Here is a 20,377-nt window from a genome sequence, read left to right on the forward strand (position 1 = left end):
AACTAAGTATCACATGTAAAATAAAAATGATGTTCAATGATAATATGATCTCTTTGATGACGAGTGTGGCTTCTATTAATTGTAAGTACCAAAAAAAAAAGAAAAAAAAAAGTGAAATAGAGAAATAAGAAGGGAAAAATTAGAAGTAAGTTTCACTTAACATGTCAGATAATTGTAAATCAAATTATATATATAGTTTTCTATAGATTTTATACATTTTTCATGCATAATAATGTAATTAAATGAGATAACATTGGAAATTGCTTAGTTTGGATTACTTAGTCAAAAAAATTCAACAGAGATGGAATTTTTTCCCTTGGGTCCAAAGTGGAAAAACAAAATATTTTCAAAGACCCAAAATGAAAAATTTTAATTAAAAAAACAAAAACAAAACCAAAGTTGAAAAGTTTAATTTTTTTTAAATTCCAAATCTACCCTTTGAATTGGACAGCCCTAGGCTTTCCATATGCCTATATAAACCACACTTCCAAGCCCTATTCAAACACACCACCTTTGCTTCCTAGTTCATTTTTTCACCAAAACACTATCATATCTCTACATCCATGGAGTTGATATATCTCTTTGTCATTCTTGCTTTCCTCTCTACTCTCATCACCATTTTTTCTCTCCTACACCGCTCTAATGACAGTGTCAAACTGCCTCCGAGAAGCTTCGGATGGCCTATTATCGGCGAAAGCATCGAATTCCTGTTTGGTAAGCCAAAATTATTTTTGAACTATTGGTTGAAAAAGTACTCTCAAGAGATCTTTAAGACGAAGATTTTCGGAGAGAAAACAACAGTCATATGTGGCCCAAATGGAAACAAGTTTCTCTTCTCCAATGAGAGAAAAATCTTCACTCGTTTCTTGCCTCACTCAAAGAAGAGGCTTTTCCCCTTATCAAAATTTGAACCAGCGGCGGCTCCACCGGTTCCACCACTGCACGCAGTGGCATCAGTGGCGGCGGATGATGTAAAAGAGGTGATAAGGACACCTAGGTTTTTCAAGCCTGAGGCATTGTCGAGTTACTTGGGGATAATTGACTCAATTTCACAACAACACTTGAAGACTCATTGGGAAGGTAAAGATGAATTGAAGGTCTTGTTAGAAATTTTAATAAAAAAAATAAAATTTTTCATATTTAATCATTTCCTTATTGGGGCTAAATTTATTAGTTTTTTTTAGATGGTACAAATTTGTTAGTTTTTAAAACCTTCCTAAGTTACAAATTATTTTACTATTATATTTATATTACAATATTTATTAGATTTAATTCGTTACAACTATATAGTTTGGTTTAATTTTTCACAAACTATTTTTAGATAGATTTTTATTTTTCTTTTTTAATATTTTAATCATTTAATTTTTGTACTTTTTATATATATCAAAATTAGATTCATCTAAAAATTAAATGACTAAAAATATGAAAAGGTTCATTAGAAACAAATAAAAATCTGAATAAAAATGTAACGATTTTTTGTTTGGATTTTCATTTTTTTTAGTGAACTTTTTATTATTATTTTACATTCTAGTAAATTTATTTTATTTTTAGATACATCTAGATGAGGTGCATATAAGAAATTTTGACTAAAATAAGAAAACAAAATTCACACAATCATAAACTGGTCAAAAAATATTTTTTTAAAAATCAAACCAAACATAAAATATTTTTCTAAGAGTGTGAGACTCACAAGACACACAAGAAAATCATGTACATGAGATATATATTGAGTTTTTACAAATATTTTTACAGACGACCTTCTTACTATGTTATTTTACATGTATTCTTATTTCATAGGTTATGTATGTCTTAATAATTTTGTTGACTAATATTGAATTGTTCCAATATTTTTGTAATAGGTCTATCGGCTGGCCAAGACTCTGACCTTGTCGATCTCTTGCCAGATCTTTCTAGGGATGAAAAATCTAGATCGTATCGCGAGGCTAGTTCACTATTTCGATGATGTCACCTTAGGGTTGGATTCGATCATGGTGAATTTTCCTGGCACTAACTTTTATCACGCTTGCAAAGTTGCCGATGCTATTCAGAAGGAGCTAATGGCGGTGGTGAGGGAGAGGAGAGCCACCATGGTAGGCGGTGGAGGGGCTATGAAGCAAGATATACTGTCTCACATGATTGTTGTGAGTGATCCAACTGGGAAGGGTATGGGTGAGGCTGAGATTGCTGATAAAATGATGGGTTTGTTGGTTGCCTGGTTATGCCAATGTGGCTGTCACCATTTCTTTCTTCATGAAGTTTGTGGAAGAAAGTCCAGAGATCTACAATAAGGTCCTATCAGGTATATCATATATATATATATATATCATATTTATTATAAATAATGAAATATATATCATATTTATATAAGACATCTACAATATATATATCATATTTATTATAAATAATGGAATTTGGGTTGACAAATTTAAAACCAAACATTGATCAAATTTAAAATAATATTGTTCAATTTCCTAAAATTTTGCAGACTATACTCATGTTGTTAGAGTTTCATATTACAACTAATTTATGTGTTTTTATATATTTGAAATGTATAGCAATTGGAGATCTCAAAAGATAAAAAGACAGGAGAATTCATAGACTGGAATGACATGTCAAAAATGAAGTACTCATGGAATGTAATGTGTGAAGTGATGAGACTTGTTTCTCCTCAACAAGAAACCTTCAGAGAAGTCTTAACTGACTTCACATATGCTGGTTACACAATTTCAAAGGACTGGAAGGTGTGTAAACATATATCAAATGAAGCTTGTGTATTTGTTTTCAGTCTAGCTTATTACTCGATGATCTGGAACATCATCTTTTGTTCTAACTACTTATAAAAATAAAATGAGATTTGAAATCCTATCTTTTAATCTTGTTGAGAAGATAGGTTTTGAATGAGTGGAATCTTGGCTCTTGTTTTTTTCTTGTTGGTTGTTGGGTAGGTGTATAGGCTTAGGATGGCCAAGCGTCTCCAACTTTTCAACCGTTACTCTTTAGCCTATGGTTTTTAATTTTATTTCTCTAAAATTATATATATATATATATATATACTAGTAGTTGGGCACGTTGCACGTGGCACTTTATTTTTTATCAATTGTTAGTATTGTAATTATGCATGCCTCTTAAATTAATTTATGATATGTTTATAAAGTATGGAGACATGTATAGATAAATTAATTTATATCCAAAATACAACTAAGTAAGAAATGAATAAATACTTGGCTGAAGAATTTAAATGATAAATGAAATTTTTTATAAATATAAATACTAATGTATAGTTAGATTGTTGAGATCACAATCTTATCTTAAATAATAAACAATAAACATGTCTTTTAAATATATAGTATTACACAAATATTTTTCTATCAGCTTTTCACTTCAATTTTTCATAATTCATACCTGTATTATAATTAAATGTATGAAATTAATTGCACAATTACACAATTTTGTTAAATAGTTCATCTCATAATACAAATTCATTGAACCCACTATTGCATATTATTTGCATAGTATTGGTGTAAGAATGCATTAATATCAATATATAATATAATTTTATAATCAAAAGTTGTTGAGTCTCGTTTCTTATGTCATGAATATCTTGCATGTTGAAAAATATAACATTAGTCATTAGTATATTTTCATTTATGTAGAAAATGTGAAATAATTTTTTTAAAAACATGGAATGATATTGTAGCTTAATATTTCAATCGATATATGAATTTCATAATTGTTTTCATGATGTTTATAGATCCATACTTATAAGTGTTTGTAGGGCAATTTTCATGAAATTGTCAAGTTATATAATTTATTTTGTCATTTGTAAGTAATTAGCATATGACAAAAATTGATCAAAATTTTTTATTTGATGTACTTATTTTCTAATCATTGAGTTGTTGAAATATTGTTTGGGTATCATTTGATTTTTTTTTTCCTTGTAATTTGACTAAAATGTGTGCATGAGGCACATTATTTGTTTTGAATTTCACAATAAAAAGGATAATTCCTGCTTCAGCTCATCTAACTTTACTTAGAGAGTATGTTGCAATAGATCTTTCACAGTTTTTATTTTACCATCTTATTTTTCTTCTTACTTACCATTATAACTCATTATAATAAAAATATTTTGATGAGTAAGAGTTTGAAGCGATATCATATTGTTATGAATTTCAAAATCCATTTTCCTCAATAATGTGATTTTTTCTATGAAAAGGTATAATTATTGTGACGATGGAGGTGTTTTGCAAAGTTTTAGTTTGTTATTGAAAGTATTTATTGTGGACACTTGTTTGTATGACATGTATGTATATATGTATTAAACATAAGTGGATAGGAGAACAATATGCAAGTTCGCAATTTTTCTAAAGCTATATATGTTATAAAATTAAAGTATCTGATGGTAATATAGTATTACAGATTGACAATGTATCAATACAACAATATATATAAATTTACAATTATATTTTTTTATATTTATATATGTAGACATTGATATATATATATATATATATATATCAATATAATAAAATAGAACGGTTTTTGAAAAATATATAAAAAGTATCAGAGATACATTTTAAATCAATGGTCTATATCAATCCTGATTATATAATAATGACTTAGATCTATGTAGTTCCCGCCCAAACCCCTCTTTGTTCTCACCCACGTCTCCTCCTCATTCCTTATTTATCTCTCTCTCTCTCTCTCTTCTTATTCTTCTTTCCTACCCTCCCTCTTTGCTCGCTCCCGACGCTACTGCTCTTCAGTCTCGACTCTCAAGGTAAGATTTCTGCCTCTCCAACTCGACTTTATCTATCTCTCCTTCTCTGTCCTTCTTTCCTACCTTCCCTCTTCGCTCGCTCCCCTTCTCTTTCTGTTTCCTTAGCATTTTTGATCTTCTTGTCGTCTTTATAACCTGAGGTTGGGTTTGATTGTTTATTTGGTTTTATCTGGGTTTATATTGATTGTTTATTTGGGTTTATCTGGGTTTATAACCTGTTTATTTGGGTTTGTCAGGTAATTAGTTTTTTTGCATATTATTTGTATCTATACATATGTGTCTATACATAGTAATTCTGCTAATTGTGTCCCTCTATCTAATTTTCTGGCTTGCTAATCAAGCAGCTTCTGTGATTGGGGTACATGATTTCTTTTGCTTCTGGGTAATCTCTTTTGCCCAAAAAAAGCCCATATTGTTCTTCTTGCTCTGTTGGCTGTTTTGTTTCCAATTGTGCACTCTGATTTGTGAAGTGTTCATTAACTTATATTGTTGATTTGTGAAGTGTTGATTTGAGAAGAGATATGTATATATCTAAGCTTGGTGGCGGGTTATTGATTTTGCTAAGATAAGAGGATTTTTTTCCATAATTTTATCCTCTTATCCTATTATAGGCAATCATTTTTGTTTTATTTGTATTCTTTTAAATAATGTATTGTTAATGTTAGACAAAAGAAAACACCTAAGCTGATATGGAATATGATAGTGAAAATGTCAATTTATCTCTATACTATACAGTTAAATAATGTATTGTTCCTCTTGCTATTAGGTTCCATTTTCAAGTTATCCCTATACAGTTGTAGTAGGTTCCATTCCCTCCAATCACTATGGAAAAGCAAAATCAGCGAGGCTATCAATAATGAGATTGTTCTTCTTACTCTGTTGGTTGTTTTGTTTCCAATTGTGCACTCTGATTTGTGAAGTGTTCATTAACTTATATTGTTGATCTGTAAAGTGTTGATTTGAGAAGAGATATGTATATATCTAAGCTTGGTGGCGGGTTGTTGATTTTGCTAAGATAAGAGGATTTCTTTCCATAATTTTATCCTCTTATCCTGTTATGGGCAATCATTTTTGTTTTATTTGTATTTCTTTTAAATAATGCATTGTTAATTTTAGACAAAAGAAAACACCTAAACTGATATGGAATATGATAGTGAAAAATATGTCAATTTATCTCTATACTATACAGTTAAATAATGTATTGTTCCTCTTGCTATTAGGCTCCATTTTCAAGTTATACCTATACAGATGTAGTAAGTTCCATTCCTCCAATCACTATGGAAAAGCAAAATCAGCGAGGCTGTCAATAATGAGATTGTTCTTCTTGCTCTGTTGGCTGTTTTGTTTCTAATTGTGCACTCTGATTTGTGAAGTGTTCATTAACTTATATTGGGTATTATTATTTTTTCATTTTGCTATAATCTTTACTCACTCTCATGGAGTATTGCATTCATTATGGAGTTGTAATTTTATTTTATTTTATTTTATTTTATTTTGTTTTATTTTTTTTACTTTATCTCCTACTAATAATGCTACGTTTGGAAGTCTAATGTTTTTTTTGCTTTTAATGCTAATGTTTATGGCATATACACATATATGTGGTACTTTTGGTAAGAAGGTGATTGGGTTTGTTTGTGTTTTAAACGATTTTATTTTCATTTTATATTGTTGGGTTTGATTTATGTGGTGCTTTTGGGTAATCTCTTTTGCCCAAAAAAAAAAAAAAAAACCCTTAATCGATTGTTAACTTCCGAAATACTCCCTTATTCCATTTTCTAAATTTTTGAAAAGAAACTACCTAAATTTTTGAACTGCAAATTAAACAGTTTCTGGGTTGCTAATTTTTTAGAACCTGTGTTTGGTTTGAACTGCTAATTTTCTCGGGTAAACTGCTAATTTTTTAAAACCTGTTTTTGGTTTGAACTGCTAATTTTTTGGGGTAAACTTATAATTTTTTAGAACCTGTTTTTGGTTTGAAATGCTAATTTTTAAAAATTTTTGAACTGTTAATTTTTTGGTTTGAGATCCTCACTGTGCACAAGCCCTTTGTCAACTGGATATGCTCCATTTTAGTAGTAATCTTGGGCATGTCAACTGTATATATGTAATAAATTTATGTATATATCTAAGCTTGGTGGCGGGTTGTTGATTTTGCTAAGATAAGCGGATTTCTTTCCATAATTTTATCCTCTTATCCTGTTATGGGTAATCATTTTTGTTTTATTTGTATTTCTTTTAAATAATGTATTGTTAATGTTAGACAAAAGAAAACACCTAAACTGATATGGAATATGATAGTAAAAAAAATGTCAATTTATCTCTATACTATACAGTTAAATAATGTATTGTTCCTCTTGCTATTAGGTTCCATTTTCAAGTTATCCCTATACAGTTGTAGTAGGTTCCATTATAATCCCCCAGTCTCTTAGAAGTTGGATTTGTTGATTGGGATTTTAAATTGCAAAGCACTGACTGATATGTATTATTTGATATTTAGTTTTTGTATATTTGATTTGTTTGGAATGTAGAGTACAGTCTGTTAAATATATTTTTATAACTGCATTTTAATCTTAATATTATTTACACCATGCCTTTAAGCACGAACATAAGCTAGTATATATACAAGATATTACAAAAATAATATGTGTAATCTTTACAACAATATAATATAGGTAACAATGAGAAGTTAATTATTCATAATTAAATAGTTGGTCATAATATAGATGTTTAGTGTTATATTTTTGTGTGTGTGCATTATTTTTTAATTATATTATTAAATTCACATAAAAGTTGAAAGGAATTTGTGAATAATTTGTGTAAAATTAGAGATTAGTGAAGAAAAAATTTAGAAAAGAGAAGTTTACAGTGTTTGGTTTGATTTGTTTTTTCAAACTTTTGTTTTGAAATTTTTGATTTTCATATTTTTTGTTTTCGACATTTTTTTTAATAACCATTTTATTATCTTTTTAGATTCACTTAATTTACTACTTTTTCATTTACTACTTTTTCTATTTTTTAATTCTACTTTGAGATTTAGGTTCACTTAATCTAAATACACTTAAAAAATAATTTGTTGTGTATTTTTTTTGGAAAAAAATTATTAATATTAAATAATAATAACAAAGAAAATATAATAATTAAAAATCAGTACATGTTTGAATTTATAAATTTTTTTACTAATATTTTACTTTTTAATTCTATTTAAATTATTAGATATTATATTTTCATGTAACTGTATAATTTAAATGTAAAATATGAAGAAATTCTAATATATTTAATCACCAAAAGTGAGAAAATATGAAAAATCAAAGAATGAATGTGGAGAAGTGGTTTGGAAATACTCTTCGGATCCTAGGAGACGCTAGTGATCCTCAGCTAGTCACCTGAAAAGATACAAACACTCTGGTCGGGGGTGCTGGAATTAGCACTCCGACGGACAAGTTAGTTCAGACACTCAGGATAGCTTCTTTACTAAGTTTTGTGAAGTGATTCTTACGTACCTTTCCAAATCTATGGTTCTTGTATTTATACTTTCTTTTTGGGCCTCGGGGCCTGAGCCTACTTTTATCCCATTCCCCTTTTATTCATTCGGAGCCACTAACCTCCATCTATTCGGCTTTCCTAACGTATACGGCGTCCTAGTCACGCAATATGAAGCCGGATAGTATCTAATTTCCGGAGTACGCATCTTCCGACTCTTCTACTTATTCGGCTCCCACAATTGCCCCCTAAGCACTTCATCGACGACAGTTGGCTGGAGTGCTTGGTTTTGAATTCCTAAAAGTCGGAGCCAAAATTCGACGGTTGACCTCATCCTCATGCGGATATCTAACCGCACCCCTTTCGGTTGTCGTGTCGACTTCCCGCCCCCCTCGTACGTGTCTATTTATTGCGATTTAAAATTTTGACATCCTTTCAAGTATGTATTTTATAATGCTCATCCCTGGATTGCCTTTTCGATCGTGCCTGAAACTTTCTTCTCCAATATCCTCTTCGTCCTTTGTAAGTTCTCTCCTCCCTTGCTTCGAGGACTCTTTCTGGTTTATTCCTTCCTTGGCATATTCTCATAGACTGTAGGGTATGGTGAAACATTTAAAAGACCTCCTCTCGTCAGATCGTATTGTTGGCTTTAAATGCCATTTCTCCATTCCTGATGATGTCCGTCTGTCGCTTGTGGCAGACGACACTCTTGATATGGAGAGGGAGGACGAAACCACGATTGTCTTTCCTCTTTTGTCAATTTCAGAGGGTGGAGTCCGTTTCCCCCTTCACCCGTTTCTTAGGGCTGTGCTTCGCCATTGGGGTTTAATCCCTTCCCAACCTAATGTGAATTTCTTTAGAATCATAATGGGGGTTATAGCGCTCAACCGTCGCCTAAGAATTAACCTTGGCATTCCAGCCATCCGGCATTGTTATGCCTTGGCTAAGTCTTCTGGTCGGCACGGGCATTTCTTCCTTAGGGCCAAGGATATCGACCATCAGCTGATTACTATGCTTTCCAATTCTGGAAAATGAGTTAATGATGTTATGGTCGTTGTCCAGGGTAACTGGGAATTTGGCGAAGGGGAGGATCACGTCGACCCTATTCCTAGATGGAGGGGCGAGCCAGGTGACTGATTGCTTTCTCGCTTTTATTATTTGTTCGTTTTTGTTGTAAAGCCTCTTCTTTGAAATGTTACGGCTTGGTTTGTGCAGGGAGAAATTTGAAGAAAGTTCTGTCTTCAACTAACGGCGCCGTTCTTTCGGATATCGAAGTCGCGCTCAAATATTTCGGTCGTCGAAGTCTTCAGAAACAAGGTAGGGCGGCCCACATTCTGCTTCGTTACGAGCTGACATATACGACCTTTTCGGCGGCGGAAAATATCCTGGTTCCGGAGGGTGAAGACTCTTTCATCGCTCTTATTTTGTCTGACTTCAAAAACTTGAGGCAGGTTGGTTTTGAAGGGTCGGATTCGGAGCGGGGTGTAGCTAATGTTACCAAATCAGATCAGTCCGAAACCGAGTCTAACGCGGTATTGAATTCGGCTGATCCCCCATCCGCTTTGGGCCGAGGGGATCTTTCGCTTGACGGCGTTTTCCACGGCTTAGACGATATTCCCGCCGCAAACCCCGAAAACATGGCCGGGTTAAGCCTGACAAAACTTGCTAGGAAGGCGAATGCGGAAAGGTTGGCCGCGCGGCGAAGAGCGGAGGTCCTTCCGTCTGAAGTACCACCCGCCACCGAATCTCAATTCTCCTTGCCTATTAGCGAATCAGAGTCCTTGCGCGTTATTGAGGTGGAGACGGCGGAAAATCGGGATGCCAAATCTACTTTGATCGTGCAGGCCGGCCAAGAAGTTGAGGTAGAGAAACGACCTACCGAGTTTGAAGCCGGCATAGAAGAACATGGCGGCAAACGTCCTCGATTAGAGGGATCAGACGTGATCATTCCTTTTGTCATTCAGCCGATGATAAAAAACACGCCGATTTCTTCTGATGCTTCGGTGCTTAAAGATCCAGAAGTCACATTCAGCTTGGCTACGTCCGTGTCATTGCCGTCTAACAAAGAGGCTTTCCAGGTGGAAACAGATCTGAATGCGACAGCACTGGCCGCCCAATCGGTACTTTTGGTACATACTCGAACTTAGCTTCACTTAATCCAAATACTATTGAAGTTATGGTTTTAAATTCTTGTTTTACAGACCGTCGGATGGATAGCTGATATAGGCCGTTGCCATCGCAACACCGTCAAACAGATTGGTCATTTACGTGAGGAAGTTGAAGGCCAGAAGAGAAGGGTCGAGGTCGAAGCTTTGAGGGCGAACAAGGAAGCCTCAAGGGCCGACGCCGAGATGGAGAAGGCTCGTTGGGCGGATCAATTGAGGTCGGATGCCGAGAAGAAGGCGGACGCGAGCGAAGATGTGCTCAAGTTGGCCCAGAAGGCGATCTCCAAACTGGAGGCTGAGTTGGCTGAAATGAAGGCTGCGAAGGAATCAGCCGACTCGAAGTCTTCTAAAGTATTCGAGGCCGAGAAAAATGCTAGACTCGCCGAGTACGTGGACCAAGTCCCCAAGTTTGAAAATCGGGGATTCAAACACGGCTGGCATAAAAGCCTTTGCTGCTGCTAACGCTTCATTGGTTATGCCAATACCATATGAGCAAGTGGATGTTGAGCCATTGGAGTCTGATTCCGATGGCTGATCCGGTCGAATGACAGTTTTTAGGATGTTGAATGTATTTTTACGGTTTTTAATTTAGTATTTTTCATCTTTTGCTACAATCATAGTATTTGTTTTTTGCTAGGCATTTTTATGCGGACTTGTAGCTTTTTGTTTGGTAACTTGAGTATATAAAATTTTATGAGTTGTGCTCAACTGGCTAAGGAAAATGTTGTTGATGAATGTTATTGCTTTCGGTTATGGTTAGATCGGCTGCTTAGCTTAGGTATTTGGCCGATCAGATCTGTCCTTGCCTTAGCCAGGGCGCGAGCTTGGGAAGCCGGATGGGCGTAACTCGTGGGCTAGCTGAGACACACATTGATCGGCGCTTGCGCTTGAAAACATGGCCGACCAGATTAGTAAATCTGCCCTTGCCTTAGCTAGGGCGCGATCTTGGGAAGCCGAATGGGCCTATCTCGTGGGCTGACTGAGGCACAAATTGATCGGCGCTTGCGCTTGAAAATATGGCGGGCTGGATTAATAAAGTAAATCTGCCCTTGCCTTGTTAGGGCGTGAGTTTGGGAAGCCGAATGGGCGTGTCTCGTGGGCTGGCTGAGGCACACATTGATCGGCGCTTGCACTTGAAAACATGGCCAACCAGATTAGTAAATCTGCCCTTGCCTTAGCCAGGGCGCGAGCTTGGGAAGCCGAATGGGCCTATTTCGTGGGCTGGCTGAGGCACAGATTGATCGGCGCTTGCGCTTGAAAACATGGCCGACCAGATTAGTAAGTCTGCCCTTGCTTTAGCCAGGGCGCGAGCTTGGGAAGTCGAATAGGCCTATCTCGTGGGCTGGCTGAGGCACAGATTGATCGGTGCTTGTGCTTGAAAACATGGCTGGCCGGATTAATAAAGTAAATCTGCCCTTGCCTTAGTCAGGGCGCGAGCTTGGGAAGCCGAATGGGTTGACGTTTGGGATTACTGACGTTGCCTCGGGAGAGCTGCAAACATTAAAGGATAAATGGGGCAGGTGCACGCTAGAGGCCCTACTTATTTCCATTCAGGCAACTTGGGAGGGACAAAGATTGACTAAATCAGACGCCGCAATGAGTCGTAGTAGCGAGCCTACGCGCAAAGGAAGAAAAACGTCCAAGGATCAGGAAGAAGAACGTCATCGAAGCAGATCGCCCCGAAAGGACAGGCAACAACGGGGAAATTCTTCGCGCCCGCGATCGAAAATTGAGCTTGATGCGACGCCATGACCGTTGAGTTTTGCGGTTTTTGTGAGGAATAGACCAATGACGGAGGGGGATTCTATCATTAAAGACCTAGATGTGGCAATCGAGTTCGCTCGACAGATATTCCCGCCGGAAGTCCAACAATCGATGGTCGGACATCGAGATTTTGAAGTATTTCGAGACAGCATACATGGGGCCGTAAAAGGGCTATATACTGCTTACGAAGTCGGCATGCGTTTGTGGGAAGCGCGACGTGAGAGCGAGAAAAAGGACGAAAGGAATCGCAGTCTGGAGATTCACGCGGAAAAGGCTGAGCGTGAGCTTCGGAAAGTGAAGAATGTTCAAACGAGCGCGTCGGTGGCTGCCGGTCAATCTAAATTGGTTGTTGTAGAGAGAGTGACCCAACGGATCTCGAGTTATGAAAAGGGGTTTCAGGACGGCCTGAAGGTCAGGATAGAGAAGACCAAACAGGACCTTGCCGAGGAGGTCTGCCGATGTGAAAATCGTGGATTCAAGCACGGCTGGATCAAGGCCCTTCAAACCGAGGAAGCTCTCGAAGCCGTAGGCATTGATTCGGCCTCGCCCCTGTATCATCGCCACTACTTTCCTTTTTCCGATTTCGAAATTGAGAAGAGCGACGATGAGGGTGTCGAATGAATAGACTTCGCGCCGAATAAATAGAATTTCTTTTATTTTCAACGTTTGTATTTGGTCTTGAAATGTTATGTGTTTAATTAATCGTATTATTTCAACTTTTTGGCAAGTTTTGTGTTGCGTGGCGTAAATGTTTAAACATGTATTGACCGGTCTGAATTAAGAACGATTCTCAGTGAATATTTATTCGGCCAATGAAGTGGTGCGAATGCATCTCAAAAAAGGCCAATCCGGATTCAGAGCCTTAATCGGCCCTAAAGTGTCATGCACCGAAAGGAACTCTGAATCCGGAGGCTTTATTTGGGCCAATCGTGATATGCATGAAGGGCACTCCGAATTCAGAGTCTTAATCGGCCTTAATAGGCTTAAACGGCCCTAAGGTGTCATGCACCAAAAGGGGCTCCGAATCCGGAGGCTTTATTTTGGTCAACCGTGATATGCACGAAGGGCGCTCCGAAATCCGGAGTCTTAATCGGCCTTAATAGGCTTAATCGGCCCTAAGGTATCATGCACCGAAAGGGGCTCCGAATCCGGAGGCTTTATTTGGGCCAATCGTGATATGCACGAAGGGCGCTCCGAATTCGAAGTCTTAATCGGCCTTAATAGGCATAAACGGCCCTAAGGTGTCATGCACCAAAAAGGGCTCTGAATTTGGAGGCTTTATTTTGGCCAATCGTGATATGCACGAAGGGCACTTCGAATCCGGAGTCTTAATCGGCCTTAATAGGCTTAATCGGCCCTAAGGTGTCATACACCGAAAGGGGCTCCGAATCCGGAGACTTTATTTGGGCCAACCGTGATATCCACGAAGGGCGCTCCGAATCCGAAGTCTTAATCAGCCTTAATAGGCTTAATCGGCCCTAAGGTGTCATGCACCGAAAAGGGCTTCGAATCCGGAGGCTTTATTTGGGCCAATCGTGTATCCACGAAGGGCGCTCCGAATCCAGAGTCTTAATCGGCCTTAGTAGGCTTAATCGGCCCTGAGGTGACCTGCACCAAAGGAGGCTCCAAATCCAGAGGCTTATTTTGGCCTTAGAAGGCTTAATCGGCCCTAAGGTGTCATGCACCAAAAGGGGCTCCGAATCCGAAGGCTTTATTTGGGCCAATCGTGATATCCACGAAGGGCGTTCCGAATTCGGAGTCTTAATCAGCCTTAATAGGCTTAATCGGCCCTAAGGTGTCATGCACCGAAAGGGGCTCCGAATCCGGAGCCTTTATTTGGGACAATCGTCATATCCACGAAGGGCGCTCCGAATCCAGAGTCTTAATCGACCTTAGTAGGCTTAATCGGCCCTGAGGTGACCTGCACCAAAGGGGGCTCCGAATCCAGAGACTTAATCGGCCCTAAGGTGACCTACACCAAAGGGGGCTCCGAATCCAGAGGCTTATTTTGGCCTTAGAAGGCTTAATCGACCCTTAAAGGCTTAGGGGCGAGCTTGAGAAAACGAGAAGCTTTGTATTGCAACGGTGGAATATGTACAAGTATCAAGCCCACAAGTCGGGTCAATGATAGAATTTACGTAAATGTGTTGAATTCCAAGGCCGTGGCAGGCTTCTTCTTGACATGTCTGAGAGTCGATATGCCTTTGTTCCTGCGATGGATTCTATTTGATAGGGGCCGTCCCAGTTTGGACCCAATTTTCCATCGGCCGGTCTCCGGTCGGCTAGAAGTACGTTTTGGCGCAACTGAACTCGCTGATTATACGATTTGGCGAGTTGCTGCTAATACCGTGCCATGGATGCCAGGGCGCGGTCTCTTTGCTCTTCGATCAGAATCAGATCAAGGGCAAGCATCATGTCGTTTCGGCCCATATAAAAAACTTACGATTTCAGAGTTGGGTGGCCGATTTCTAGGGGTAAGATTGCCTGGGTTCCAAAGTATAGAGCAAACGGCGTTTCTCCAGTGGATCTCCTCGGCATAGTACGATGAGCCCACAATACACTCGGCAATTCTTCGACCCATTTGCCTTTAACCTTTTCCAGTCTCTTTTTGACGCCGTCCAGGATGGATTTGTTAGAGGCTTCGGCTTGACCATTACTTTGGGGGTAGGCCGGTGTTGAGAAGTAAGGCCGAATGCCATATTTGTTGCATAACTCTTGATATACGCCACAATCGAACTGGGTGCCATTGTCTGAGATGAGAGCTCTTGGAATGCCGAATCGTGTTATGATGTTTCTCCATACAAAGCATTTAATGTCAGCATCTTGTATATGTGTTGAAGCCTCCGCTTCGACCCATTTTGTGAAGTATTCTGTTGCGACGTTTAAGAATCGCTTGTTCCTTGGGGCCCTGGGCAATGGTCCTACGATATCAAGTCCCCACTGAGCAAACGGCCAGGGGCTGGTGATAGAGTTCAACTCTTCTGCAGGCAGATGGGTTAATGGGGAGAACTTTTGGCACTGTTCGCATTTTTTTACATAACTCTCCGTGTCAGCTCTCATTGTCGGCCAATAGTATCCCTGCGTTATAGCTCGATGGGCCAGGGAGCGTTCGCCAGAATAGGCACCACAATTTCCCTCATGTATCTCTGTCAGAAGCTCCTCCACTTTGTCGGGGTGCACACATTCCAAATATGGACTAGAGAGGGACTTTTTGTAAAGCCCTCCTTGCGGATCCAGATAGTATCGCAGGGCTTTATTTCACAGCTTGTGTGCTTCTTTTTTGTTCTCTGGGAGTTGTTTAGAAGAGAGGAATGCAGCAATGGGGTCCATCCAGCTTGGTGCGGATTCTATAACATTGACGTGGATTTCCTCCGAAGGGCCAATACTTGGCTCCGGGACGAAACCTACTTCGATGGTCCGTTTGATCTCAGAATTGATGGTGGAGGCTAGGCACGCCAAGGCATCCGCGTGTGTGTTCTGGTCGCGTGTTATTTGGTTCAGTTCATGATGGTCAAATTTTGTTGGCAAGGAATTGGCCGTTTTCATGTAGGCTGCCATACAGTCGTTTCTTGCCACGTACTCTCCCTTTAGCTGATTGATTACCAATTTTGAATCACAAAACACAAGCAGACGCTGAGCGCCAAGAAGGTGCGCATTCCGCAGACTGGCTAGAAGGGCTTCGTATTCGGCTTCGTTATTTGATGCTTCGAAGCCAAGCTTGACGGCCTGCTCAATTACTATGCCGTCTGGAGACATGATTACAACTCTGACGCCACTGCCCCTTTGGTCAGATGATCCATCACAGTATAATTGCCAAACATCCCCGACAAATTCTCCAGTTCGGCTTTGGTAGAACTTCAGCCTTTGGTCGAACTTCATCAGGTTTGAGACTGGCGAGCTCGCCGGTGAATTCGGCAACAAAGTCGGCCAACACCTGCCCCTTGGTTGCAGTTTTAGGTAAAAATTGAATGTCGTATTGGTCGAGTTCAAGAGCCCATTTTGAAACACGTCCTAATGCTTCTGCACTCCGTAGAACTGATTGGAGGGGATAATCTGTTAGCACCCCAATGCTATGTCCCTGGAAGTAATGCATCAGTTTTCTTGCCGCCATGACTAGGGCTAATATGAGTTTTTCCAGCGAAAGGTAGTGTGTTTCGGCGTCAACCATTGCTTTGCTCACATAATACACTGGCCGTTGCTTCCCCTCATTCTCTTTTAACAGTACGGCACTAACGGCCCTATCGGAAACTGCCAGATATAGGATGAGCGGGTCACTAGCGGCGAGTGTTGTCAAGAGAAGTACTGAGTTGAGGTAGGTCTTGAGTCCGTTGAAGGTTGATTCGCATTTGGCTGACCATTCAAATGCCTTACTCTGCCGTAATGTCTGAAAGAATTGTCGGCAGTGATCTGTAGACCGGCTGATGAACCTGTTGAGTGCAGTGGCCATCCCCATCAACTTTTGTACTTCTTTTACTGAACGGGGGGAGCCGAGTTCCAAGATTTCTATGACTTGCCTCGGGTTAGCTTCGATTCCTCGGTGACTGATGATGTAACCCAGGAATTTGCCAGAGCCGATTCCGAACGTTCACTTGGAAGCGTTCAGTTTCATTCTGTATTTGCGTAAGATGCTGAATGTCTTTTCTAGATCGGCTATATGACTCTGTTCTTCTTTGGACTTGACCACCATATCATCGATGTATACTTCCATAGTGTGGCCGAGTTGCTCTTTGAACATGGTGGTGACCAATCTTTGGTAGGTTGCCCCTGCATTCTTCAGACCAAAGGGCATAACTTTGTAGCAATAGCTTCCTCTTGGGCTGAGGAAGGCTGTTTTGTCCTGGTCATCTGGATGCATGGCAATTTGATGGTAGCCTCTGTAAGCATCGAGGAAGATCATGCGTTGATGACGTGCCGTCGCATCGACGAGCTGGTCGATTCTAGGTAGAGGAAAACAGTCTTTGGGGCAAGCTTTGTTCAGATCCGTGAAGTCGACGCACACTCGCCAAGTCCCATTTTTCTTCCTCACCACCGCTGTATTGGAGAGCCACGTAGGGTAAGTGACTTCTCTAATTGCCCCGGCGTCAAGCAGTCTGTCTACCTCCTCAACAACGGCGGCAGTGTGCTCCGCTGCTGACCGTCGGCCTTTCTGAATGATTGGCTTACATTTTGGATCGACATTCAGATGGTGCGTAAAACTGACGGGTCTATTCCCGGCATTTCGTACGGAGTCCACGCAAAGACGTCAAGGTTGTTGAACAAGAAAGAGATCAGCTACTGCCTATTAGCCTAATTCAGAGAGGCGCCGATGATGAAGAACTTTTCTGGGCTGCCATCAATGTCAACTCGGTCTAAATCTTTCGTGGCCTTCTCATTTGGATACCGCCCAACATCGTCCAGGATCTCCTGATTCGGCACCTCAATGGAGTTTACTTGTAGTTCCTTTGGCGTTCTGACAGCAAGGAGATAACATGCTTGTGCCGATTTCTAGGATTCGCGGATTTGCTCAACGCCATGTTCTGTTGGGAAACGTAGCAGTTGATGATAGGTGCTTAGGACGGCCTGCAAGGTATGCAACCACGATCACCCCATGATGAGATTGTACGGTGATGGCAGCCTGATGAACAAGAATTCCATGTCCACTGTTCTAGAGCCTGCTCGAACGGGTAAGCTGATCTTTTCCAATGGGTACTCTGGAGTGGCATTGAAGCCGAATAGTGGATAAGGAGACGGAGTCAGGTCTGACTCGTTGAATCTAAGTTTGGTGAAGGTTTTATAATACATAACCTCTGAGGTACTGCCCTGGTCGATAAGAACGTGTTCGACGGTGAACCGGTTTACGCACAGCTCAACAACCAACGGATCGATGTGAGGGAGTGTTATACCGATCAAATCAGAATCGTCAAAGGAGATACTTGGCGTTTCTCGGGGCCACTTTGTTGGCGTGAGTTGCCATTGGGGCCCTGGATGTGATTGGATCACATGCACGGCCGGGGCTGCTGGCAGGCTGTATATCATGTAGACGGTGCCAAGCGGAAATGCATCCTTCGGATGGGCAGGTGTTTCGACCACACTCCTCCGGACACATTGGTGGAGACGTTCGTCCTTTACCAACTCCTCAAGATGATCTGTTGAAGCATGGCGGCCGTCAGTTTCTTGCTGTCGGGTCCGAGATCGTCGATCATCTGCCCTCGGGGGTTGCTCAGAAGCTTGGCGCACCGTTTGTTTGGATTTTGCTATTTTCGAGGCTAGATCGCGACAAAGGCGTTCGTTCTCAGCGATGATGTTGTCCAACCTCTGTTCGGTTTGCCTAGCTTGTGCCATGGTCACTTGTATTATCTTTTGCGTTGGGTTTGGAGATGAGTAGAGGTTCGAGGCAAGTCTTGCTGCGATGGTTTTTGGTCCAAGCGAGTTTGCTGGAATGTGGTCACCTCTCTGTGCGGTCTCGTTAGTGGCTATCGGAGGATCTTCAGTCACGCCTGCCATGGATGTATTTGAGTATTCCCACAGACGGCGCCAGTTGTGGAGAAGTGGTTTGGAAATACTCTTCGGATCCTGGGAGACGCTAGTGATCCTCAGCTAGTCACTTGAAAAGATACAAACAGTCCGGTCGGGGGTGCCAGAATTAACACTCCGACGGACAAGTTAGTTCAGACACTCAGGATAGCTTCTTTACTAAGTTTTGTGAAGTGATTCTTACATAGCTTTCTAAATCTATGGTTCTTGTATTTATACTTGCTTTTTGGGCCTCGGGGCCTGAGCCTACTTTTATCCCATTCCCCTTTTATTCATTCGGAGCCACTGACTTCCATCTATTCGGCTTTCCTAACGTATTCGGCGTCCTAGTCACGCAATATGAAGCCGGATAGTATCTAATTTCCGGAGTACGCATCTTTCGACTCTTCTACTTATTCGGCTCCCACAGTGAACAATGATTTAAAAAATAAAACCAACAAAAGTGGTTCTTGTTTAAAATCTTGACGTCATACATGGTTATAAAAGTATTATGTAAATATTACAATGGATAACATATAATTTAAATGAAAAGAAAGTGTATGACGATAAGTTACAAATTTTTAAATGCAACACAAATCTATATTTTAAAAATATATGCATTTTTCTCTGTCTAGATTCGAACGAATGCATACAGTTTTAAAATTTAACCAAAATTGTTCACAGTGATTTGTATTGTAAATATTATGTATATCAATATAGAAGCAGACATAGGAAAATAAGAAGGGAATAGTTGGTTTATATAGGACTCTTCACAACTTTTAGAAAATATAGAAGATTTGAGAGGGTAAAATTGAGATTTAGAAAAAGTAGAAAACATGGTAGACTCATCACACTTTTATAATAGTAGTAGATATATATATATATATATATATATATGTGTGTGTGTGTGTGTGTGACATAACTATTTTTGTAGTCACCTTTTTTTTTTCTTTTGCTTTTTCCATTTTAAGAAAACTCCTAACAACTTTGTTACGATGGTCGATTGATCATAAGTGGTTAGAACAAAAGATAATATTTAATTTTGAACTGCTAAATAATTTTCCTTTAGTTATCGCAACTAATTTGTGAGTGTTGTTTGTAGGTATATTGGAAAGTTAACTCAACAAACAAGAACTCTAAGTACTTTCGGGATCCAGAAAAATTTGATCCGTCAAGGTACGAAGGTGGAGAAGCACCGGCTCCATACACGTATGTGTCATTTGGAGGTGGGCCTAGACTTTGCCCTGGAAAAGAGTATGCTCGTTTAGTAGTGCTAACTTTCATCCACAATGTGGTGAAGAAGTATAAATGGGCGGTACTTTTTCCAAAGGAGAAGGTTTTAGGTGATATGGTGCCAATGCCAGAAAAAGGAGTTCCAATTCGCCTCCACCCCCATTAGTTTTTTTGATTAATGCTAAACAAATAACATTTTCACAAAAAAAATTGTGATCTTTTGTAATTTTTTTGTTTGGAGTCAAAACATACATTATTGTGACTCAAAATTTAAAAAATGTTCCTATTAACTTTTGTAGTATTTATTCATGTATGTGATAAACTTTTTATAGCATTCAATTTGGACTTCATTGATCCACCTGATACTACAGGATTTAATTTCATTTAAATTTTTAAAAGTGAATTTTTTTTCATAAAATTTTTGTTGCAATAATTCAAAAAAGCACCTCTATAGTCGTTTTGTTTT

The 20,377-nt window shown here is 39.3% G+C and overlaps 1 pseudogene; it reads left to right on the top strand.

The window, feature by feature from the left end:
* The first annotated feature begins 563 nt into the window (after window positions 1-563).
* LOC114297245 (beta-amyrin 28-monooxygenase-like) lies at window positions 564-20,077 on the top strand (annotated as a pseudogene).
* The last annotated feature ends 300 nt before the right edge of the window (window positions 20,078-20,377 follow it).

This window comes from Camellia sinensis, chromosome 8 (assembly GCF_055761805.1).
Source record: "Camellia sinensis isolate YWXY chromosome 8, ASM5576180v1, whole genome shotgun sequence".
Taxonomy (NCBI): domain Eukaryota; kingdom Viridiplantae; phylum Streptophyta; class Magnoliopsida; order Ericales; family Theaceae; genus Camellia; species Camellia sinensis.